Raw genomic sequence first — 6000 nt, 5'->3', positions numbered from 1 at the left:
TTTTTAAGATTTACTGATTGATTGGGGGGAGGGATAGAGAGAGTGGGAGAGAGAGAATCTCAAGCAGAATCCCAGCTGAGCAGGGAGTCTGACTCAGGGCTTGATCTCAGGACCCTAAGACCATGACCTAAGCCCAAATCAAGAGTCAGACACTTAATCAACTGAGCCACCCAGGCTTCCCAGTGCCTCTTATTTTAAAGTATATTTTTTCTGATATTAATACATCTATTAACTTGAATTTGGTTATTACTTGCATGAAAGCTATTTTTCTCTTTAACTTTCTATCTTTCTGCATCTTTATTTAAATGTGGCTCTTATCAATAGCAATTTTTAATGATTTTTAGTTTAGAATTATAGATATACAGGAAGTTGAAAAGATATTATAGGAAGAATTACAGATTTGTAGGCAGTTTAAAAGATATTAGCTTCACTCAGTTTCTCCCAATGATTACATCTTACATAACCATAGAACAATATCAAAACCAGGAAGCCAACATTGGTACAACATGTGTGTAGTGATCTAGGCCATTTTACCCAGTTGTGCAAAACTACCATTGTGATCAAAATACAGAACTGTTCTGTCATCACAAAGACCTAAACAGCCAAATAAACAAGATGACTTAGCCAACTAATGTTAGGTAGCCTTTGTTTGGGTCGCTTCTCTCACTGTGTGGTATGGTGGCCTCTAAATGAAGTGGTGTATTGCAGACAGGAGGTAAAACTATAGTCACCAATATCTGGTTCTAAGGATTCAAATGATGACATTATGGCTCTGCCTCCCTCTGGGGTGACTGAGTTATCAGGTAGGTTCTATTTATGTGGTAGTAAAGAGGACTATAGGAAGCTTCTGGCTTCCATTATCTACACAGTGAGTGATTACATAGAAAAGAGTTGGCCCTCTTTACCTTAATCTCTAGGCCAAATCCTAAAAGGATAGAGCGTCTTGTCTCTACCTTTGGACTAGTCACTATATCTGGGAGATGGATATTTTGACTGTCCAAACTGCATCCCCCCATCACCAAATCATACAAAGAGAGAAGGAGGCAGCTTCTAAAATACAAGGAGGCTTCTGTTAGCAGAAGAGGGGTGTTGACAGAAATGACAACTGCCATTGTACCAGTGACTTTGATAGATGGCCTGGGGACAGTCATTCGACGCTTTCAGAGATTTATTCTCAGGCCCTAAACTTTCACTTCTACCAGGGGACTTCTCAGACATCCATCCAGAGCCCTCATCTCTTTACTGACTTTCAGGCATGGCATTTATAATGATCCGCAAGGCTTCTTCCCAAAGAAGTCTTACCAACACCACAACTTAACACATTAAGATGCAGCCTAATTACTTCCCCACCAAACCAGCTTCTCCTCTGCATTTTCTTATTTCAGGCAACGGTTATATCATGATTCGGCCTCCTAAATTTAAAACGCTGGAAACATTCTCCACACCACCCTTCCCCATCTCTGCAGATTTTCCCAAGTATTCCTAGGTAACATCCCTCACAAATGCCCTTTCCTCCCCCGCCGTGGCTTTTGAATTCCAGCTCCCATTATCTTATGGCATCAGTCTTTCTCATTCTAACCCTATCTTCTCCATTCTGTATATTGATAGCAGATTAATAGTCACAAAACATTGCTGGACTTCAACTCCCAAAGTAAAAAATAAATAAATAAATAAATGAAATCAATTTTCTCTAGTGTTTATAGGATACAGTCCAAAACACTTGGCCTGATATTTCAATATCTGCTATAATCTGGCTCCAATCCACTTTCCCAATCTACTTGATTATCATTTGCTTATATAGACTCTCCGATCCAGCCAAACAGATGTACTTATCATTCCCTACACATACTACAGACATCAGAACCTCCTTGTGTTCTTGCTTCTACTGATCCCCCGCTTTGAAAGGTTTCATTATTGTTTTCTCCTCATATCAGTCCTCTTTTAAGACCCACCTCCAATTTCATTTCTTCCTGAAATCTTTCCTTCCAACTTAAGCAATGTGCTAGCTCCCTCCTCTATGGGCAATCTGGCCCATTACTCATTCAGTAACAATATGTGAGGCCACCTTTCTGAAATCAGGTAAGTCACTCTGTGTGTCCCAAGCCCACTCTACCTTTCACCCAGCGCCCCCCACCCCAGATACTCCGAAGACAGGTCGTGCATCACAATCTTCAGATCTAAAGTCAGTTTTGTTGGCAAAGACCAGATGCCTGGTGTGGGTGAGTTTCTATACCCATGTAATCGTTGAGCTGCAAACTTTCTCTGTCCCCAAGAGTGTTGGCATGGTCTAGTAGCAGCAAACTCCTATTTTACATTTCTAAGTTTTTCTTCACCTCTCCAATTCCTTCTGGAAAACAGGATTCAGTTCTGTATGGCAGCTCATTCTCTGTAACCCTCTTGTCAGCCTGCTTTCCTATTACCCTGTCTTCTGGGAGATGCACTCCCAACACATTACTCTCCCAGATGATACCGCCACCCGAGGGATTGATTGCCATTTCTACTTCTGTTGCTCTAAGTTCCTCATCAGCAGAAATTTACCTTGTCTTTGGATCCCCAGCAACTTGCACACAGTAGGTACATGAGTCATGCTTTTGAACAACAACAACAACAAAAATCCCCACTAAATAAGATCTCCATGAACTCTTACGTTCATACGAATCAGGCCAATTTTGTCCTTCCCCTTTGCACACTACATAATGGCCTGTTAGTTCCCCACCAAGGATCAGTTCTCCTTGTTTCCATCCTGTCCAGATTCTCTTCTTCCCCTTCCTTATATGTCCATTCTACTAACTTCCCAGAATGCTTCAGTCAGGCAAGAGTGACAGCATTTAGCACTTGCCGTTTTAGACTGGTATCTGTTCAGATGGCTCTGAGGATGGACATGGTGTCATCATCTAATTTCTTAGACTCCCGATTGCATAGCTCAGTGCCCTAAAAACACCAGACACTCAATAAAGTTTTGCTGTTGATGATCTGAGTTTATTATATAAAACTGAAATGTTCTGTGGTCTTTAATGTTATAACAAAGAATTATCTATCAATGACTCAATATTGGTTTCTTATTCCTCAATATAACCCTGGACTGTGCCAGATTTAGATAATTCCTCCTGTTGTACTGTACTTCCCAGTATCCTCACCCGAGCATTTAATTATGACTAGAGTAACAAGAACAATTTTATTTGTAAAAAGGAAGGAGCTAGTAGCTCAATTTAAGGCACACAAAAACATTGATAACTAATAAGGTCCTCTCCTTTTGAAAGTTCTAAATAAATCAAACTTTATTTATCTTATCTATTTTCTCTCTTTTTAGGCCTGATGTAAAAGCCTATCGATATCCATTTGCTCTTAACTAACATTGTCATGTAAGGTGAGAATCATATCTATCATTTGGATCATGGAGTCAACAGATTACTAAAGCAGTCATTTAGTTTTAAAAAGTAGTAGAGACTCTGTTTATTTGTGGGCTATACCACAAAGGTCTAAGAAAGTTGCTTTTACTTTAATCATATTATAAGAGACCTTATTATAGAGTTAGTTCCAATTCTTTGGAAATAACAAAAATGAATGCATGCCTCCTGGAGGGAAAGGTGAAGCAATGGAATTATTTTAGTCTGAAAGGAAAAAAACCTGAAAGGTGACTTGCCATCCTTCTTTAAGGATGTGAGAGTTACTGTAAAGGGAACGGTGGCCTTATTTTACCCATCGTTGTGCAACGACTCGGAGAACTGGGGACGGACTGGGCCCTGGCAGTTTTGAAAAAGCCAGAGGTACTGCAGCTGTATTTACTGCCAAACTGGAAGTCAGACACACTGTCCTTCTGCCAGGCTGCCAGAACAGAGACATCAGATAAGTCCTTCCAACTGCCACAGAAATGGAGAGAGAGGACAGAATGAGCCAGACGGGAGGGGCTGGAACCCATCTTAGGCTGAGGCTGAAACCTCCATCTTGTACTGCCCCGAAAGGGCCCTCTTATTCCCGGATTCCTTGGTGGAGGAAACCCCCCCAATATTCCTCCATGCCTAGGAATCAAGAGACACTCTCCAGCCTCAATTCTGTCTTATTTCTGTCAGACCTTAGAAGACTTCACTACACCATCAGTTTCAAAGCCAGTTTTGATATTAACTCATCCATCTCACTTCCAGCCTGGCCACAAATGCTCTTTATTTCCTACATTCCCTAAGAAAATGGAATTAAATTGCTTCGGGGGGAAATTTAGAACATACATAAAGAATGATGTCCTGACTACAAAGTTTCCTGGGTCTAGAACAAGTTATTGAGAGAGACTTTAGAATCTTCTCCCAGAAACAGCCTTGAAGTGGAAACATAAGCCCGGTTCTCAGCTGGCCTCTCTTGTGAGAGGAATGTCACTCACCACCCTCCGATGCTTCTGAATTTCAGTCATCAGATTGGAAATTCAAGAGTTTGAATGCCTGAATCCCCGAAGCCAGCCAATGGTGTTATTTTGTGGCCCTTGATTGATTCAATTGATTATTTTATTAGCATTATCTAAGATCTAAACACTTTAAATCTAGATTTTATTTTCAGTATTGAACAGAGATCAACAACACTGAATTCCGATTAAGAACTCTCGGAAATATTGTCCATACTCTTCTCGTTTCCAAAAATACCAGTAGATTTCCATTCATTTGCATATTGGACCACATTCTTCCCTCTCTTCTCTGATGCCTTTTTTCTATAATTATGTGTTTTTATTAAAACAACATGTAACTTTTGCTTATCCACTGGTTCTTCCCTTGTCCTTCAAAAAATGGGCGTTGAAAGGCAAACACCAGAACCCCCGATTCTGTATCAACTGTCCTATCTCTGTCCTTCTCATACTCACTGGCCCTTCCTCCTTACCCTGTCCTCCTTATCCTAATTACTCACTTACCATTTGGGTTTTGTTTCTTCCATTTATTAGATATACACAACTTTCCCCAATGACCTCTCCTTGCCAAACGGAATTTTTCTATGTCCCTTTCCTCCTTAGTATCTCTAAGACAACTTACGGCTCGCTCCCTAACTGGGACTCTGCCTTGTGCTTTGTGACACCGCACTGAGTGATTCTTCTGTTTTTCTGGCAGTCCCTTCTCTATGCCTGTGCTGGCTCCATGTCTGTCTCACCTCTTACCTGCTGACATGCCTCAGGATATCGTCCCTCTGCCCGCTTCCCTTCCTACACATATTCCTTCCTGGAAACACAGCCATTCTCCAGGCTTCAATGACCAGTTTTTCTTCTGACTTCTAAATTTATACCTCCAGCCCTAAGCTGTTACCAGATCTAGCATTTTCAGTTGCCCGATTCTATCAGGAAAAGCTCCATTTTCTAATTTCAGAGACTAGGAAATATGAATTCATCTTTTACTCTTTTCTCTCATCCCTGCCCTATTTTTCTTAATAGTGAGCCATCTGGAAGCCCACTCTTCCGGAGGTGGGCTGTACCCTACTCAGGGCTACTCACATGAGCAGGAGTTCTGGAAACATGAAGAGTGGAAAAGTAGTGTGTGTGCGTGTGCATGTGTGTGTGTGTGTGTACGTGCATGCATGCGTAGGGGATCATTACCAATCCAGAAAAGGCTACAAAGAGTCTTTGCTAAGAGGACATAAGTAAGTAGAACCTTAAGAGGAGAAACTAGAAGGCTGAGAGGTAAGAATGTATGATCAATATAGAAAGTCAAATTGGCACAATTTAAGTTTAATGATATCAAACTGGTATGTGAGGAAACCTGTACTTTTGTAAGAAGCCAGCAGGCATGAAATATGATACAGCTACTTGGGATACAAATTTCAAAGTACCTCTTACAAATGTAAATGCACGTACTCTATGATCCAGCAATTTCACTTCTTTATAAATTCTTATTAAATATATGCCTTCATATGAAGAAAAAGGCACGCTTAAGAATTTCCTTACAACACTCTTAATATTAAAATATTGGAAATAATCTAAATGTCCCAACTAGGGGATGGTTTGGTGAACGGTGATGTATCTCTTACTCTGGA

Source organism: Mustela erminea, chromosome 3 (genome assembly GCF_009829155.1).
Source record: "Mustela erminea isolate mMusErm1 chromosome 3, mMusErm1.Pri, whole genome shotgun sequence".
Taxonomy (NCBI): domain Eukaryota; kingdom Metazoa; phylum Chordata; class Mammalia; order Carnivora; family Mustelidae; genus Mustela; species Mustela erminea.
The sequence above is the reverse complement of the archived record's forward strand: the minus strand, read 5'-3'. Positions refer to the sequence as shown.